Source organism: Dipodomys ordii, unplaced genomic scaffold (genome assembly GCF_000151885.1).
Source record: "Dipodomys ordii isolate 6190 unplaced genomic scaffold, Dord_2.0 Scaffold114, whole genome shotgun sequence".
In the NCBI taxonomy this organism is placed as follows: domain Eukaryota; kingdom Metazoa; phylum Chordata; class Mammalia; order Rodentia; family Heteromyidae; genus Dipodomys; species Dipodomys ordii.
In genome coordinates, this window is record NW_012267330.1 from 3,011,276 (window position 1) to 3,031,890 (window position 20,615).

Consider the following 20,615-nt stretch of genomic DNA (forward strand, 5'->3'; position numbering starts at 1 on the left):
AAAAAAAAAAAAAAAAAGGTATGCCCAGCAAAACTAAGGAGTTAATTCCAAACAAGGAAAATATCAGCCTCAAATGCTGAAGCAGTGAGAAAGCTCCAGAATTACTCTCCAGCATCTGAGAGCTGTTAGTCAGAGGAGGAAGACATTCCACAGAATGCCCATTTGGACCAATCTTCACAAATAAACCAAGATCATAAGAAAAACAAAAGTGCCAGAATAAAAAGAAAATAATACTGCTGAGCGCTGGTGGCTCACACCTATAATCCTAGCTTCTCAAGAGGCTGAAATCTTAAGGATCAAAGTTCAAAGCCAGCCCAGGCAGGAAAGTCCCCAAAATTCTTATCTTCAATTAATCACAAGAAAACCCGAAGTGGAGCTGCAGCTCAAAGTGGGACAGCAAAAAGAACTCAGGCTCAGCACCCAGGCCCTCAGCTCAAGCCACACAATTGACCAAAATAATAACTGTTAGGTAAATTAAATTGCCAGTGAGGAAACACAGCAGCACGTGGTGTTCAGGCAAGGGAAAGGGTTCTTTGCAGGCTGTCTCTGGTCAAGTTGGAAGCCCACGGATCGAACCACAGCTGACACCGACTTATCAAGGCCAGGAGCAGGAGAAGGTATGGCCATATTGGATGCAGATACGGGGGTGGGGAAAGGAGGGGGGGGAAGAGGAGAGGGGGGAGAGGAAACTGCCTCCAAGTGTGCCAGTTACCTAGGTGATGCAGGTACTGGGCAGAGACTTAACCAAGAGGAGGAAGGAGTCTGCTCCTCTTTCCCAGGGCGGACCTTACAATAACAATAATAAAATCATAGGAAAATCCCAATGCCTTACAAGAAAGAAAATACAATTACAGTACTAAAATCAGGCTAAGGTGGGGCTGGGATTGTGGCTCAGTGATAGAGTGCTTGCCTAGGCCCTGGGTTGGATTCCTCCATACCACATAAATAAAAACAAAACAAAAAAGTTGGGGCTGGGAAGGTGGCTCAGTGGTAGAGCACTTGCCTTGCATGCCTGAGGCCCTGGGTTCAACTCATCAGCACCACATAAGCAAAAAGAAAAAAGCTGGAAGTGGCGAAGTGGCTCAAGTGGTAGAGCGCTAGCCTTGAGCTGAAGAACTGAGGGACAGCGCCCAGGCCCAGAGTTCAGGCCCCACGACCAGACCCCCCCCAAAAAAAAACAAAAAAAATTCATTAAATAAATCATGTTTTTAATTAACAAAATAAATAGTTAAGGGGATTTTCAGCTCTTAGAGTAAACCCAAAGACAAAGCAGAGCAAATAGTTTCAGAATAGAATATAAATACTATTAATGTTAACAATGTACAAATTCAAGTGATGGAAGATCACTTGACAGGAGGTTCAAGGTAGGAAGCCAATCTAAAAGAAAGGCAGAGGCAGACATGATCTCAACTCATAATGAGTGGCTCACACCTGTAATCCTAGCTACTCAGGAGGCTGAGATCTGAGGATTGCAGTTCAAAGCCAGCCTGGGCAGGAAAGTCCTTGAGACTCTTATCTCCAATAAACCACTAGAAAACCAGAAGTGGTGATGTGGCTCAAGTGGTAGAGTGCTTACCTTGAGCTGAATAGCTGAGGGACAGCGTCCAAGCCCAGAGTTCAGGCCCCATTACCGACAATATTTATATACAGTAGTAAGTTCATTTAAAACTTAAAGTATCAAATGAAACTTCTAAAAGAAATGTGTCATGACTTCATTAAATGATAGAGGAAATTAAGGTATTAGATGGTAATAGTAGATCAATGGTAAAAATTTAAGAGCTAATGTCTACAGAAATGAAAAACAAAAATACATTTACCCTTCTCAAAAAAACACAAGCATTGGCTGGGAAGGTGGCTCAGTGGTAGAGTGCTTGCCTTGCATTCATGAGGCCCTGGGTTCAATTCCTCAGCACCACATAAGCACAAAAAAAGCCAGAAGTGGTGTTGTGGCTCAATTGGTAGAGCACTAGCCTTGAGCTGAAGAGCTAAGGGACAGCGCCCAGGCCCAGAGTTCAGGCCCATGACCAGACCCCCCCCCAAAAAAAAACCCACAAGCATAAACATTTTGATTAGCTGGGCATCAGTGGCTCACATGTAATCCTAGCCACTCAAGAAGCCGAGATCTGCCAGCCTGAGCAGGAAAGACCATTAGACTCTTATCTCTAATTAAGCACCAAAAAAATAAAACAACAACACAAGGCCAGAAGTGAAGCTGTGGCTGGTGTACTAGAGCACTAGGCTTGACCAAAAAACAAACAACAACAACAAAAAAAAACTCAGGCATAGTACCCAGGCCCTGAGTTCAAGCCCCAGCATTGGTCCCAAAAAAACAAACATTTATTTAGAAATATGAAATTAACATCAATGAAACATTAATAAGACTAAAAGTGGCTACTTGTGGGAAAACTACAGGAATTTGGATAGGGTGAGATAAGGAAAATCATGTGAGATCTGTACTCTTACATTATTAGCCAAGATAAATAAATGTTATCAATTTTGAAGTGGAGATCCTGGGTCTAACCAGTGACATCTTGGCCATGTAGAAGATAGGGAATTTAGTTTAACTGGCACCAGATTGTCTTATGGTGGGGGAAGGGGAAGTCCCACCTCCCAGGTGATGGGTGTGTCTGTATTCCTAGAGACAGAGGTGAGGACTTGGATGATAGGTTACTGTACTTGTCAATCCTGTGCCTTGAACTTGGGAGTCTCTCGAGTTTCCTGTGACCCTGCCCCCTATAGATCAGACGCCATTATGCCAGACCACCCACCTCTGTGTTCATGTCTCTGTCTCCTGGCACTCCTCCCACTTCAGCTCTCCATTGGAGCAGATCTGGTTTGTTGGAATTGTTTTTCTGCTTTTTCTTTCCTCTCTGGCTTTCATGGCTCAGTTTTCTAACAGTGTTAGGTGCATTTGCGGGGCTGCAGATCTTTGTGGCAAGAGTCCCATCTGCAGATCGCCAGCACTCCAACACAGGTTCCAAATCCCACATCTCAAAATGTAGCTTCTCCGTTTTCTTGACGTACAACAATTTGTTTAAAGTTTTTTCAAGAACTCTGAAGTTTTCTATGAGCCCACTACCAAATTTCCTTTAGGCCCTTTTTTCATGAACAGATCCTAATTCTCATGAACTGATTCTGAGTCCCAGTGCCAAGAGGTCATTGGACACAACCTCAGTCTTTTCATAGATCTTGCTGTGAACACCATAAGGGTCAAGGGCCTTTAAAAGCAGTTGGAGTTTATATGCTAGCTTTCATCTGAAGACTAAAATGTATGTTACAACATTATCTCACCACATTCTCTGGGGAAGGTAGGAGACAGTGGCTATTAACCCCATTATACACATGGGAAACTAGAGAACTCTCATAACCAACCTGCTAGATTGGTTCTATCATTCTGACTTAAAGGAGTAACTTCTGGGCCTTAGGAACCTTGTAAGGGATTCTGAAAGATTTACCCTTGTTCGTTTGAGGATCTTTCTAAGACATTATGAGTGGGCTTAATTATGGGCTTCATCTTTTCCCTTTTCTTCTAGCTGAGTGATCCAGGGCCAAGGGTAAAGCCATGGGGAAGGGGATTAATTCAGAGAGTAGGTGAGGATCGAGAACAAGAAAAAAAGAAATAGACTGTGAGCAAAGACTTGTCCATTCACTAAGAGAATCAGAAAGGGTGTGTAAAACTTCCCATATACTCAATGCCAAGGAGAACTCAAGGAAATGTAGAAGTAGTGCTCTTTCATTGGTAGTTTACAGCTTACCTGAATAAACAATATGGAACCAGTGTGCACTGGAAGATAGAAACAGAACAGCAATGTAGTAAGATTTTAAGAGAAAATAAGACAGGCAAAGGCTTGAACTGGCGTTTTTTCCGCTTTCTTTTTCTTTCTCTCGCCTTCCTTACTATTGCTAATTGCACCCACAGTAGGCTTGTTGCTGAATCATTTCCATTGACTTATTCCTGAAAATTTCTCTTTCAGCATCTTAGATTAATTTTGTAAAGTTTCCTTTGTTATAAATATTTACCCCTTTGCCTGGAGGCTGCTTTTATCATGACAATGCCACATCTTAAATATGAAAGGGAGACCATCGTCCACTCGAGCTGCAAGTCCACAGATGGACTTACGATGGACTTCCAGCCAAGCAAGACATGAAGCAGTAGATCACCAAAAGTACTAATGGCCTCATGGCCTTGGTCTTCATCAAGGAAGAAGTGTGCTACATCCTCAGCACTCTCAGTGCCTGTAAAGGAGGACCAGGAGACAGAAAGTCAAGAGAGTGGCTCAGTTGGAACCCAAAAAGGAATACTCCCTGATCTTTCCCCAATGATGACACTGGGTCAGATGAAAGGAAATCATGTGAATTAGTGCATGCCACCTACAGTCCATATACACATCAAAAGACAGGACCCTGGTCTCCATTTTCTGAAACAAGAACAGCTAGTGACATATGACAAAACAGAGTTCCCTGGTTTTTCTGTTGCTGGATTAGTGCCCTGGTTGGGTCTTAAATAAGCCCCAAAGGCTGTCTGTTGAGGGCTTTATCACCAGCCTGTAGTGATCCTGGGAAGTGGTGGAACTTTTAGTGAGTGGCGTCTAAGGGAAGTTGGGTCTTCGGTGGTAAGGACATGGCCTTGAAAAGGATATTAGGACTCCAACACCCCGTGTCATCGGGGCTCCTGCCTGCCATAAAATGAGCCTCCTCCCTCACATACTCCCCCACCCTGACGTTCTACCTTACCGCAGGCCCAGAGACAAGAGAGCCAAGTAACCATGAACTGAAACCATGATCAAACTAGACCTCTCCTCCTTTGATTTTCTCAGCGGTCACAGTGATAGGAAGTAGATTATAACAGCTACTCCCAAACCTTCTGGACTTCCCCAGCTTTTTAATTCCCTATCTTTGCACATGTATTCTGCTCGTTTTGCTAAGTACAAGATCCACACACTAAACACTCTCCCTGACAATACTGATTAAGCAAAATTAAGTAAATCCAAGTCCATGCACAACTTTATTCTTTCTCTGCCAGTGATGGGGCTTGAACTCAGGGTCTTGGCACCATCCCTAGCTTTCTCACTCAAGAATGGCACTCTACCACTTGAGTCACAGCTCCCCTTCCAGCTTTTGCTGGTTAATTGGAGTGAAGAGTTTCTCAGGCTTTCATGCCTGTGTTGCTTTAAACTGTGTTTCCCAGATTAGCCTCCTGCATAGCTAGGCTTATAGAAGTGAGCTACCAGATCACAGTTACAGCTCTTTTTTTTTTTTTGGCTAGTCCTGGGGCCTGAACTCAGAGCCTGGGCACTGTCCCTAAGATTTTTTTACTCAAGACTAGCACTCTATCACTTGAACCACAATGCCATTTCTGGCTTTTTCTGTTTATGTGGTACTGAGGAGTCAAACCCAGGACTTCATGCATTCTAGGCAAGCACTCTACCACTAAGCCACCTTCCCCACCCAGCTCTTTTTTATATATCCAAATAAAACTGAATTTATTCAATATTCTAGTAAAAGTTTTAATTTTTCTAGCAGCATAAAAATATAAAGTAATTTGTTGATCTCTAATTTATTAATAACTCCTATTTGCCATTTATTCTCTAATAGTGCTTTTTACCTACATGACTTTTTTTGTTTTGTTTTATTCCATTTGGGGGAAGGGTTGCTTGTTTGTTTTCCCCTAGCTTCCACAAAAAGAGAAAAAAATGACAATTGACTTTGTGAGACTGGCTTGTTTCATTTCATGTGCTGATCTCTAGTTCCATTCATTTTCTACCTCATATCCATGAGGCTAAATAAAACTTCACTGTATGCATATACATATGTACATATATTGCACTTTCTTGATCTGTTGATGGGTTCGTAGGCTGATTATACATTTGGCTATTTTGAACAGTGCCAGTATAAACACAAATTTCTATAGCAAGCTGACTTTGATTTTCTTGGGCACATGCTCAGAAGTGATATACTGAGTCATAAAGTTCTATTTTTTTGAAGAACCTCATAATGGTTGCCATAGCAGCTGGACTAATTTGTATCTCATTAGCATTTGCTATGGATTATTTTTTTGATGATAGCTATTCTGATTTGGGTGATGTGGAATCTCATTGCTGTTTTGATTTGTGTTTCCCTGATGGCTAAGGATGCTGAACATTTCTACATGTATTATTGGCCATTTGTACATCTTCTTTTGAAAAGAGTTTGTTCAATTCATTTGCCCATTAATTGACTAGACTCTATTCTATTTCTTTTAGTATTACATTTTTAGTTCTGAATATTGTCTGCTGTTGGATAAATATCATCCTGTAGTCTGTCTCTTTATTCTGTTGGTTACTTCAGACCTTACATTTGGTGTTTGTTTGTTTGTTTGTTTTTGTCAGTTGTGAGGCTTGAATTCTGGGCCTGGGCGCTGTCCCTCAGCTCTTCAGCTCAAGGCTAGCACTCTACCACTTGAGCCACTTCCAGCTTTTTCTGTTTATGAGGAATCGAACCCAGGGCCTCATGCATGCAGGGCGAGCACTCTACCGCTGAGCCCCCTTCCCAGCCTTTGTGTTGGTTTTGTACTCTATGAAAGGTAGAAATCCAGTTTTAATCTTGTACATGTGGAAAATCAGTTGTCTTATCACTGTTTGTTAGTTAAGCTATCTTTTCTCCAGTGTTTGTTTTCGATGACTCTGTCATGAATCAGGTAGCACTACCCACTTGAGGTGAATTTTGGGTTTTTTATTCTATTCCATCAGTCTGTTGCCAGTCTATGTATGGATACTGAGCAGTATTTGTTATGTGGTTCTATAACATAGTTTGAAAAGAGGAATTTTGATGCCTCCAGCACCGCACTTTTTGTTCAGAATTGCTTTAACTATTCAGGATCTTTTGTATTTCATATAAGATTTTGAATTTTTATTCTATTTCTATAAAAAATGTTATTGAATGGTTTGCTATCACCAAGGAAAAGACCATTAGGGGCTTGCTGATCTTCTATGCCCCCTCACTCAGGATTATGACCATGATTTAAACCCATCATTTAAGAGAGGAGCAAGATGGTGAATAGAAAGCGCCCAACATTTTTACTCTGTGAATGAGAAGAATCTAGTGACACAAAAGTGACAAGAATCTAAGAAGGAAAGAGTAGAAGAAAAAAGAAACTACAAAGATATCTAGAAACCCCAGGAATTTACAGAAAAGCAAACACAACAGAAAAAAAAAAAAACAGCAAGGCGTCCTGAGCTGGTGCATAGCGCTTCCAGTGAGGGAGAGGAATCCATAATTACAACACCAAGTAAAAACAGAGGGTCCCTCAAAGGGATCATCAGACTCAGCAGCCGGAAAAGTGAGTACAACCAGCAAGGCTTATTCCCAGCTCAGGGACTCAGAAGGCATATACTAATCTGCTGTGAGAGGCTGGGGTTCAGGAGTCCTAGACAATCTATGTCCCTTGTGTTCCTGAGAGTGACAGAAAGTTGTCATCTTGAGACAATGTCTCCAGAAGTCCAGGGTTAAAAAAAATCACTACCTAATGATGCATAGGAAATACTGCCATAAAACATGGATACGGATCAATTACAAGAAACATATCAAGGGAGATCAGAGTGGACGGGTGTGAGTAGGAAAAAGTGAGTTATAGGAAAGAAACCACACTGCAGTCAGGAGGCCAGGATGCAGGAGCTCGCATAAGCTAAACTGGACACTGCAGTCCCCCAGAAACCAAGACAAATCAGGTTCCAGTTGACTAGGTCCCACTAAGGACCCTTTTCAGGATTGTGGACTGTTTAGTTGTTGTTGTTTTTTCAGGTAAGGGGTAGGTTTATTCAGTAGACCTGCTGGCACCAAGCCATGTTGGCCCTACACTTGGTGGGGAAAGGCCTGGGAAGATCTGGGAAAGAGATCTTGGAAAGAGCTGGGAAAGAAAGAGAGCTGAGAAAAAGAGCTAAGAGAGCTGGGAAAAGAGCTGAGAAGGAACGAGCTGAGAAAGAGCATCTGGACCTGGGCTAGGCCTTATCTAGAGTATGTGCAGAGAAAGATGTGGCCACATCAAATTCAGATGTGACCTCAGCGGATGCAGATGTGACCTCTTCCAGGTGTCCCAGTTGCCTAGGTAACACAGGTACTGAGTGGAGACTTTGTTGCAAGGAGGGTGGAGTCTGCTGGCCATCCTGGAGCTGACCTTACATTCCAGCCTTTTAATAATCATGAAATAGGGCACAGATTCTCTTTGGCTACTTCCTGCTGACAAGGGGCATCGACAATAGGGGTAAAAGGCTGGAATTTGGTCCTCTCCCATAGAAGGCAGTGAGCAGCAGCTGTCCCTTGGTGGTGTGAGTCCTTAGATGAAGTCTGGGGAAAGTCTCATGAGGCATTGAGGGGCTGGAAAAAAAATACTAGAGAGCAAATAAATGGCAAGAGGAAGGACTTGGGGCTGAAAAATGTTGGTAGACATGTCCCTAGCTACTTCTGACATCTGGTGACTAGGTAGAGGAGAAGTCAGGTAACAAAGGCAAGAATATAAATTCCTTTCCAGTTAATAGGTAGACAGGTATGGATACTAGATGGGCAGGCTTTGTACTTCTATTGACCTCCGGCTCTGGTTAATTTTGAAAGGGCACGCACGGAGTTGCTGATGTGACATCATCTCCTCTTACTTCTCTCCTGGTCCCTTGTTCCCCAGAAGCAAAGAGTGTCTGATATAGTCCCAAGCTCCCATGGAAACTTCAGGAATAGAGGAGGAAATGTTTAAACAGTAATTTCAGGGGAAAAGAGACAAAAATTTTAACGTTCATCTCATTTGTTAACAAAGAAAATATTGTTAAGTAGAGGTTCTTCAGGCTCTTAGCATCTTGCTAAGTGGTATTATAAATAATATCACCCCTTAAGAGAAGGGAAGTTTCATTTCAGAAAAAAATTGCCCATAAATATGGCTGATGCACAAGGACGCAGACAAAAAGTAAGTTCTAGATGGTTTGGACAGTCTGTTCCATAGGGTATGATGCAGACAGCATTTTAAAGTTTTTAGGCATAAAAAGTGAAGTGGGTAAATTAATGCTAATATTTATTTTAATTAACCTAATATATTCTTTCAACATGTAACAATACATAAAATGTTAGGATATTTTATATTTTTTATCTTTTTATTACAATGGTGATGAACAGCAGGGTTACAGTTACATATGTAAGGTAAGGAGTACATTTCTTTTTAAACAGTTACCCCCTCCCTCATTTTTTCCCTCTTACCCCTCCCTGCTCCCTTCCCTCCCTGCAACATTTCCAACATAGTGTCAAAGGAGTATCATTGTTGCATTACTTCATCCTGTGTCCTGCTGTTTCTGTGATTCCATTTACCTTCCATGGATCAGATAAATTTCTATACAGGACAAAGGGTACAGAAAACTAACACAGAAGAAAAAATAGAAATAACTGCATACAGGGCATGATAAGAACCTTTTTTCCCCAATCCTTGGAGTTCATGTTGCTATGCTTCATTATATATGGTCCTATGCACTTATCAGTTGGGCTGTTGAGATCCCCTGCTAAGAATATCATTGACATATCCTACTTAACCCCACTGTGTATATATACTGTAACGCATATTAAATAGGTAGGTTTCATTAGGTAGCTGATGAAGAGAACATCACATGCTATTCAGGCAGGAGAAGTCCCTCCTAAGGTCAGAGAGGAAGCATGTGACCAGAGGTGGCCCAGGCTGTGACCCAGCAGGAGGAGAAGGTGACTGCTTCCAGGTCTGCCAGTTACCTAGGTAACAGATACTGGGTGGAGACTTAGCCAAGACGGAAGGAGGTGTCCCTGTGCAGACCCTACAATCCAGCCCTTTGATAATTATGAAAAAGGGTGAAGATTCTCTCTGGCTACTTCCTGCTGGCAAGGGGCATCGACATTAGGGGTAAAAGGCTGAGATGTGGTCCCCTCTGGGAGAAGGCAGCAAGCAGCAGCTGTCCCTTGGTTGTGTGAGTCCTTAGATGAAGTCTAGAGAAGTCTCACGAGGCTTCTTGTGATGGACTGAAAAAAAATACTAGAGAGCAAATAAATGGGAAGAGGAAGGACTTGGGGCTGAAAATGTTGGTAGAAATGTCCCTATCTGGTGACTAGGTAGAGGAGAAGTCAGGTAACAAAGGCAAAAATGTAAATTCCTGTCCAGTTAATAGGTAGACAGGTATGGACACTAGATGGGCAGGCTTCTTACTTCTACTGACCTCCAGGCTCTGGTTAATTTTGGAAGGGCAGGCACAAAGTAGCTGATGTGACATCATCTCCTCTTACTCCTCTCCATGGTCCTTTGTTCCCCAGACTGGCTGAGTCTAGGTGCTTGTTGCTGGGATGGCTTGTCCCAGATGGTATTCAAGGAGGATTGAACTCAAGGCCCGGGCACTGTCTCTGAGCACTTCTGCTCAAGGCCAGCAATGAACCACTTTAAGTTATAGTACTGCTTGAAGTGTTTGCTGGTTTAAGATAAGAGTCTTGAGCCTTGCTTCCAGCCTGGCTCTTTGCAGATTAGTTGGGAGATGAAGTCTTAGGGATTTTTCAGCCCTGGCTGGCTTTGAACTGCAATCTTTGCCACAAAAGCTCTTTATTATTTCCAATTAAAGCAACAAGGAGATCAAATAGAATAGAGCTTACCTGGTCCTTAACAAGAATTGACCAACAAATATTCTGCAATGACAAAACTTATTAGACATGATGAGAATTTTAGCAGATAGGCCCAGAATTTTAGAACCACATAGTTAATAGTAGAATACACAACACAAAACAAAAGGCAAAACTCAAAACCTACAATTTTTGACAACAATGTGTAGACGTCTTTGCTAACAAAGCACATCAGATGGTTGGGCCTCAGTTACCAGGACCTGTGAAAAGAGCAACTTGTTAGCAAGACACCTTAGAATAGATGGATGGAGTAGTAAGCTTGGTGGAAGGTTAAGGGTCAGATGGGGCCAAACCCTTAACCCACCATGTGGCCAGGATGGCGAACTCATGATGGCGAATTTCTGAAAGAATGCAAAGAAACTCTGAACAAATAGATCAAGCCTACATTGGCTAGCCTTTGAGAGGGAACCTGGTGGGGGAGTCCCCGGGACCCAGCCTGCATTGCACTCTTCAGGGCACAAGCCAAAATGTCGTAGAAAAGAGAAAGGGACAGATAGGGAAAGTTGGACATGAATGGCAGAGAGAGAGCAAAAAGAGCCTGAAAGTAAACAGACTTCTGACCATTTACCATTGCAGTGGCAAAAACTGTCTACATCTGAGAATGGCATAAAAATGATGTGCTCTGGCTTTCCAGGGAGTGCAGAAGGCAGTTCAAAGGGGTTTCACAGCTCGGGTGTGATTCGCAACACCCCATTAAATGTGTAGGAGAGTCATTCTGGTGAGTGAAGGAGAGACGACCTGGCAGAAGCAGCCTCCTGACTTCTCCCAGAGCCCACTAGAGAGAAATGGCCAAGCCCCCCAAACCAAGCGTCCTCAACTTCAGAGGTGACCGGCCTTTCAGCTAAAGGCCATAGGAGCTCTCTGGCATGGCGCCACATCTGGATACAGACTGACAGAGAGCCGTAGAGAGTAGTTTCACTCACCAGAGTAGAGAAGTGGTGTGGACGTGGATGTGAAGGCCAGCAATGGTATTGATGCGCTGTGTCCACAGCAGACAGACCGGTTCACAAAAGGCTGTCAGAAGTGTGGGTATTCCTCAGAGCAAAAAAGGAAAAAAAAGAAAAAAGAAAAAGAAAAAAAACAGAGAGGAATCCCACCTATCCTGACTTTAAGCCCTTCCTGGGTTTCGGCACCATTTATGTTAGGTTTTTAAAAAGAGGTAGCCGAGTAAGAACAGCAGCACGCACATGGTATTCAGGTAAGGGGTAGGTTTATTCAGTAGACCTGCTGGCACCATCCCATGTTGGCCCTCCACTTGGTGGGGAAAGGCCTGAGAAAGAGCTGGCAAAGAGAGCTGGAAAAGAGAGAGAGCTGGGAAAAGAGCTGAGAAGGAAAGAGCTGAGAAAGGGACTGCTTAGTTTTATCACATAGAGCTCTGGCTGGCGGCGGAGCCTACCCAACACCCAGCAGAGCCCAGGGAAGCTAGCAACTTCAGGACTGGCTCAACTCACCATGGTTTGAGAAAGAACTGCAAAACATGTCCTGATTCTCCTGGTGTTTCATGAGGAAGCCTGTTACACCTGTCTCTACAATTCCCTAGATATAAATGATAAATAAGTGATAATAAGTAAATGATTAGTAGTAAACATTTTATCAGTTATAACTAATACCAAAATCATAAGAACTTATCATCACTATTAATGATTGTTAACTTGTCTAATGCTTTCATAAGAACCCTTGCAAGGTAGCATGTCCTCAAGAAAAAGAAATGGAGTTGCTGAGGAGTAAAACTTTACCAAATGTAAAATTGTAAACTAAATAAGAGACTATGTTCTGCTGCCATTACCACAGTTCTTGCCTCTCTCTGGGTTCTCTCTCTCTCTCTTCCAAGACCTAGGCTCCCTCTAATGGTTATATTTGGCTACAAACTAATTCAAGTTCACCCAGAATCAGGTGTGATGTCTCCCATGGGGCATGAATGGGGCCTGGCATCTCATGCTGGTGGCTCACACCTGTGATCCTAACTACTCAGAGGTTGCGATCTGAGGATCCCAGCCAGGTAGAAATGTCTGTGAGATCATTATCTTCAATTAACTACCAAAAATCTGGAAGTGGAGATGCGGCACATGGCAGATCACAGACTTGAACAGAAAAGCTGAAGGACAAAACTTGGGCACTGAGTTCAAACCTTAGTACCAACACACACACACACACACACACACACACACACACACACCTGCACACACAGAGACATACAAAGTGCAATCCAATTCAAATTCCTCATGGCTAATCATTGAAAAAGAACCCAGTGTAATTTGGAGAAGAAGAGGGCAGTTAATTAGAGATGAGTCTCATAGACTTTCTTGCCTAGGCTGGCTTCAAAGCTCAATCTTTAGATTTCATGTAGGATTATAAGCATGATCCACTGGCACGCTGCATGTTTTTGGGGTTTTTCTGTTTGTTTGTTGGTGGTGGTGGTGGTTGTGAGGCTAGAACTCAGAGCCTGGGCATTATCCCTGAGTTCTTTTTAATCAGGGCTAGCACTCTACTACTTTGAGCCACAGACCCACTTCAGTTTTTGAGTGGCTAATTGGATATAGGAGTCTCTGGGACTTTTCTTTCCAGGCTGGCTTCAAACTGGAATTCTCAGATCTCAGCCTCCTGAGTCGGATGGATTACAGGCATGAGCCACCTGCACCTGGCTTCTGCATAGTTTTTTGTTTGTTGTTTTTCTTCTTTTGTGCGGTTCTGGGGCTTAAACTCAGGGTGTTGCTCCTTAGCTTTTTAGCTCAAGGCTGGTGCACTATACTTGAGCTACAGCCCCACTTCCCCAAAATAAATTTTTAAAACATGTGTTGCCAAGTGCTGTTGGCTCACATCTGTAATCCTAGTTGCTCAGAAGGCTGAGATATGAGGATTGCAGTTCCCAGTTCACCAGCCCAAACAAAGACTCGTATTTCCAGTTCATCAGGGAAACAAAAAAGAAGTAAAGCTCAAGTGGTAAAATGTCAGCCTTGAGCAAAAAGTCAAGTGAAGCATGAGGAGCTGAGTTCAAGCCCCAGGAATAGTGTGTGCGTGCACACACACACACACACACACATAGAACAAGAACAACAAACACATATGTTAACACTGGTTCAATACTGTCACGAGAGGCTGAGTTAACAAGATTCAGTTCATTCTTCTTGGTCCAGAAGAACAGCACAGTTACAGATTACATTTGTCTGCAACACCAGTAATGTGAGATAATACTTACATCCACACATCCTATCAAGGGAGCCTCTCCCTCCCCCCAGCCCACTCCCCTGGCCTGGCACAGGAATGAGAATTGCCACCCAATCCACCCAATCTGGAAGAAAGAAAACAAAATAGCTCCTCCTCTCAGATTACTATTGTAACACAATATTTGTTGCTGCTAGTGCTCAGAAGAAAGGATATTTGATTGCCACAAGCCAAAGATGTAGTGAAGAATAGAGGACTGCTGTATTTGTAGAGCCAACTCCTCCAAAAACAGTAAACAGTTCCTAGGGCAAAAGGGGAAAGGGAGTTCCCATTAGCCTTCCTTTTTAAGGAATTACATATATTCTTTTTTTCTTTCTTTTTTTTTTTTGTCGGTCGTGGGGCTTGAACTCTGGGCTTGGGCACTATCCCTAGCTCTTCAGCTCAAAGCGAGCACTCTACCCTTGAGCCACAGTGCCATTTCCTGTTTTCTAGTGGTTTATTGGAGATAAGAGTCTCACAGACTTTCCTGCCCTGGTTGGCTTTGAACTGTGATCCTCAGATCTCAGCCACCTGAGTAGCTTGGATTACAGGCGTGAGCCACCAGCGCCCAGCTCTAAGGAATTACATATATTCTTAATTTCTTATTTAATTATCCAGTTTATTAAAGGAAGGTGACTTATACATAGGTATCTTGTGCCTCAAAATCCAAAACATAACCAGGCCTGTGGTTGTAAGCCTTTAATCCCAGCACTCAGGAAGCTGAGGTAAGAGGATCAGGACTTTAAGACCAGCCTGGATTACATAGCAACACCTGTCTCTTAACAAACAAATAAAAAAGCCAAACTAGTAACTAATAAAATCAAAATAGATATTTCTAAAGCATTTCATCTCCAGTGCCAAATTTGAAAAATAATCCAACAGATCTGCTATGTAAGCATGAAGATCTACATGCTTGTTTGTTTTTTCTCTGCTCCCCTGGGAAGCTTCATCTACACACATAGTAAAATGGAAGGAAATAGAGATGTGGGAGCTATGTGAACAGGAGAGGCTTGAACTCTAGAACACCTGCAGAAGTGGTCACCCATGTGAATCTCACAGAGCCCAAACAGGTCAGCAAGGCATAGGAACTTCAGTTACTTGGTTTGAAAGATGGGGGTAAAAGATAAAGCTGGGAATGTCTAGTAAATAAATCAACTCTTAGAAGGTCTGCATCCACCCAGCAGACAAGAGAACAAAGAGGATGAAGAATAACAGAGAAGGAACTGTTACAGACTAGGCCTGGAGCGAGCAGTACGTGCTCTACTGACCAGATTATAACCCATGGCTGTGCCTCCTCACAGGGAAGGCTGGTAAATGTAGCTAAGCTCTGTATCCAGGAGGAAAAGGCTCACTTCGAGTAATGAGAGCAAATTATTGAGTTCTGGCAATGACAGAATCCCCTGCCTATTTGCTATGCCCCTTTAGTATTCTAGCATTGAATGTTTGCCTAATTCTAGAATCCTTGGGGAGCTGACTCTAACAGATATGATATCTCATGGTGTTTACTCTATTTTTCCCTACTTACATACATAAACTATTTAATAACCATAATAATTCTGAAAGATATTATTACTTCTGTCCCCATTTTGCACATGAGAGAGTTGAGGCCAAGAGAAGCTATGTAACCAGCATGTCACGTAAGTGGTGGAGCTGAGAAGAGAAATATAGTTCCAGAGTCTATGTCTTTCACCTAAATTCTCTCCTCCTCAACTGGACCTATACAGCATGCATGTGATTATCCCCTGAGCTGTTTCAAGTAAGGAAAAGCAAGTGTTCCCCTTGTTTCCTAAGAGCTGTCCAGGTATTTATGGCTTGAGATAGTACAGTAGCCATTTGCAGTCTGAATCTTAACCAGGAAGTCACTTCTCCTTCCACAAGACCTTTGGTGCACAGCAACAGTGAACCTTTCCATGATGTCCATCATTGGGACTGAACAGCCACCTTGTTGGGTTTGTGGTTAGACTCCAGCAAGCCCGCCTCCTTAGCAAGGCTCTACACCAAAACAATCTTAAACAACTCCTCAGAAAGCACTATTGAGATGTAGCAATCAGCACTGCTGAGCATGATACTGATGGGGCACATTTTATCTGATGCTTCCTAACCAGTATCTTTCTAGTGATAGGTAGGATTTATGGGTAACAGCAAGCTCTCCATGATCTTTTCAGTTTTGATAATCCTGTCATTGTGGTTCTATTTTAGAGATTAAGTAAATTGAGACTCAGATAGGTTAACTAACATCTGAATTACAGAGAGAAAAACATGTGTAGAAAGAATGTACAGAGCAGGGTTTTTACTGTCCATGTGTATGTTATTTGGTGCATAAAGTGTTCATTGTGTAAAATGTCCAGGATGAGCCACGTGCCAGTGGCTCATGCTTATAATCCTAGCTATTCAGGAGGTTGAGATCTGAGGATCATGGTTCAAAGCCAGCCTAGGCATAAAAATCCATGAGATTCTTATATAAATAAACTACTCAGAAAAAGCCAGAAGTGGCACTGTGGCTCAAGTGGTAGAGCACTAGTCACAAGCACAAATAGAGCTCAGGGACAGCAACTGGCACTCAGTTCAAGCCCTCAGACCAGCAAAAAAAAAAAAAAGAATGCCCAGGATGATCAATAGGGTCTGGGAAAAGTGAAAGTCTGAATTTCAATGAGACCATTTCCCTAGCTGCACACTTACACCTCTTCTCCAATAAGGTGGACTGTAAATGTGAACAATACAGTGCATATATTGCTCCTGTCTCCCCAAGCCTTCATGAGGTTTTAACAAATCGAACACTTATAGTTGTGCCTCAAATTCCACATGCTAACATACATAGTCATGAGGATAAACAAGTGTGTGTCTATACCATAATTTTATATTAGTTAAAGTTCTATGTGGTCCCTATGTTAACTATAAAACCTGGGAGAAATTGCTTACTTTCTCTGAAGCGCAGGTGTCTACTCTACAAAATGATAAACTTATCAAATTCTTATATATATTGGAAATCTATAACTCAGAAAAATTTGACTCAAATCTTAAGTTAAAACATATTTAATTACCTGCTTGAAATTCTGTTTTGTAACTGATGCATTTTCACATATGATGAAGAAACATTTCACCACCTCTCCTGTGGGCTCCTACACTACACTCATGGGGGCTGATGTAATGCTACTCTTGGAAAAAAATTAATTATTTTTTTATCCTTATGAGGAGAGCCACTAAATAGTACAAAGAGATCATTGTCACAAAGAGATAAATCACAGTCATAGTTATCAGGTTCAAAGGCATCCAGTATGTGCCTCATTCAGAGGACCAGGTTGACGCTTCTGTGGAGCCCACGTCCACTCTGTTCACACTCTACACTGTAGGAAAGCAGCCCTACATGTGTGGCTGGCTCAAAATCACTCCAAAGGGAGAGAAGCTTCAGGAAGAGAGGCTAGAACCCCTGAGCAGAAGGGAAGCACAGCAGAGAAATGCATGCTTCCCATCGAGAACCTGTTCAGATCTTTCAAGGGCTTGGAAACCAAATAGCCAATACCTTATTAAAAAATAATTGTTGACTAGGAGGTAAACTGTGTAATTATTTCTAACTTATAGACAAAGAAACTAAGGATTGTTAAACACACAGATAGCCCTCTTAACACAGCATTCTTATACTTGCAGTTATACCCAAGACCTGGTATACCTGCAGAAATCAAGAAGGGTCTTTGGAAGTGGAAACCTCTTTGTACAACGACTTAAAGATAATTAAACCTGAATGCCAATGGCTTATCCCTGTAATCCTGGGGACTCAGGGGGCTGAGATCTGAAGATTTTGGTTCAAAGCCAGTCCAGCCAGAAAAGTCCATGAGACTCTTATCCCTAGTCAACCACCAAAAAATCTGGAAATGGGGCTGGTTCAAGTGGTAGAGTATCAACTTTGACCAGAAAGCTAAGAGAGAGTGCCCTGACTCTGAATTCAAGCCTCGGTACCATCACAAAACAATGATAATATGTAATAAGAACATAAGAAAGAAAGAAAGAGAGAGAGCAAGACAGAAAGAAAGAGAGAGAGAGGAAGGAAGGAAGGTAGGAATGAAGGAAGGGAGGGAGGGAGGGAGGGAGGGAAGGAAGGAAGAAAGGAAAGAAAGAAGGAAGGAAGAAAACTTTAATAAGAGTTGAAAAAATGAAGAGTCTTTGGTAAAATTGAGAAGAATTTGGATTCTTTTGGCAAAAGCACTCTCAGACCCACCATGTAGGTATACCCAGTATTAGAATTCCAAGGACAGATATCAAAAAACTTAGATGTTCCCCGTGTCCTCATTACCATCACTGCTGAGCCCCTATTGCTGCTGGTGGTTGCAAACTTCATCAATGAACAAATTAAAGGGGGTCACTAGCAAAGAGGTTAGCCTCTGTGAGGAGGTTGGGATGACATGGTCAAAAAAGGAGAGTGTATGAAGGAAAAAGAAAAAAGAAGAACAGAGTAGTCACTTGTTGTAACTTGCCCCCGGTAAGCACAGATAAATGCTCACAACATAAAAGCGAAAGTGGTTTCCATGGACTTCTTACATAGGAACACATTCAGTGCCAAAATAGTTTAAAACTGTAATACATGTAGGGCTCCAGACAGGGTTACTCATCATAGAATTATACAGCTCTGCTTTCTCACAGTTTTAGCAACATACTGGTCATCTCCACGTAGGAAAAACAATAGTAGATTGTTTAAAGAAACTGACTTCTCTTGAGTAGAAAGGGGATGCAGGAGATCAAGGATAAAAGGGGAAGGAAACAGAGCCACCAGCTCACCCCACTGTCATAGTGCCCCATGTGACTGCCCTTCCTCCAGCAATGGGTCCAGGACTGTCAGCTTCAAGGCCCAGTGGAGCAGATGGGAAGGAACAAAGGACCCTCCGCTCCCCTCCGTGAGTGGAAGACAGACAAAATCCAACTGGAAACAAAGCACAGCTGGGAGTACCCTGCTCAACAGGGACCAGGACCTTGAGCAGGGCATCTTTGATATGACAGAAGTAGGACAAGGCAATGCCCCAACCTTCTAGTCAGTAACTGGGCCTTTCACAAGCTCATCTCACAGAATTGGTGATGCTGCACCGCCACCAACATCCCAACCAGCCAGAGCACTCACAACCCTGCTCCATGGAAACCTCCTGTCAGAGGTACCAGGCATAGATCTACCTTCCCTAGGAACACATAGAAGAAGTAATGCTGCCGAGATAATTTGAACCATTATTCCCAAGTGGGAGGATCAGAGGAAAAGCCAGAGGCAACGAGGAAGAACAGAGCAGAGCCCCATTCTATAGGGGCAGTATTCCCTTACCAACGAGACTTCTGGGCAGAGCAAGCTGTTGTGGTTGCTCAAATCATCCCACAAGGGGCTGCCCAGGAGTCCCTTCAATATCCAACTCCTGCCCTCCAAAAGGCAACAGAACCTACCCAGAGACATTGAGCCCTGAGATAGGGACTTTCTAGGACCACAGCTGGCCCACAGGGTTGCTCACGCTACTGGCTGTCTGTGCTAGAGATCTGTGTCCAAGATCTGCCCAGCACGCGTGTACCTCCAGCCCTTGCTCACCAAGCATCCGAGAGAGGAAGAAGTCTGCGCCACTTCTGCTTACAGAGGGAGAGGGTTGGTGTAGAAAGCAAGATTCCACAGGGCCACAACCACATATTCCAAACCAAAAAGTAAGCACAATGATCCAACACGTATGCTCTGACTACATAGGGCACAGAGGGCGGTTATATGAAATAAAGTCATAATGAAGTTCCTCAGACCTGCTGAGCATGCTAAAGCCACAAGGTAAGGGAAATGCACAGATTCTAAAGACCACCTTCCCTATTATAAGCTAGGTGACCTTGGACAATTGAGTGGGCAATACGGTGTCAGTGGGCAATACGGTGATATCCAATGATCTAGCTGAGGGGCTGGGAAGGTGGCTCAGTGGTACAGTGCTTGCCTTGCATGCCTGAGGCCCTGGGTTCGATTCCTAAGCACCACATAAGCAAAAAGAAAAAAAAGAAGAAAGCCAGAAGTGGCACTGTGGCTCAAGTGGTAGAGCGCTAGCCTTGAGCTGAAGAGCTGAGGGACAGCGCCCAGGCCCAGAGTTCAGGCCCCACAACCGGACCCCCCCCCCAAAAAAAAGACTGTCCCAATGATGTAGCTGAATAATCTTGAACAAATTTCAACTCTCTGGGGCTATATTTATTGTGTAGGAAATTAAAGGGTTGAATTTCCAAGATTCCTCTGCAGAGCTAACATTCTCTGTCATGTTCCCAAAAGAACCATTATTTGGCCATGGTTTTAGGTGCCAAATTTGGCTTCTGTGTGGTCCCTTTCAGCAAATGCGACCCCATTCCCCTCTCAGGAGAATCAGCCATCTTTCCTGGGAAGTGAGCCCAACTGAATGTTTTCCAACAGTTGCTAAGATATTCAACTATCAAGGGGCAAAAGCAGACACCTGGCTTTACAATCACTGTCCAGGCACAGCCCTAGAAATGTAGAAACAGTGCCAGCTTCTCTAAGAAGCTTCCCTTGTCTGAATTTTTCCTTCACCAGTGGTCCTGAGAGGAAATGAGCAGATCCATGTTTGCATATCCATCTCGTCAATTATCTGCTGTGAGAAACTGAAATCCAACTGTGCAAGCTTGTGTCCTCCTGGAGCTGTGCAGCTATTACTCATGGGAATTCTGAAGATTAAATGAAATAAGATCTACCTTGTGCCTGGGGTAAGCAGCAGTCATTGTATGTGCTGCTGACTACCATGAGTCTTGGAATTTTATCATCACAACTG

General features: G+C 43.0%; 1 pseudogene; it reads right to left on the reverse strand.

The window, feature by feature from the left end:
- LOC105995142 overlaps positions 1–20,615 on the reverse strand; it is a 46,122-nt pseudogene that overhangs the window by 17,196 nt on the left and 8,311 nt on the right.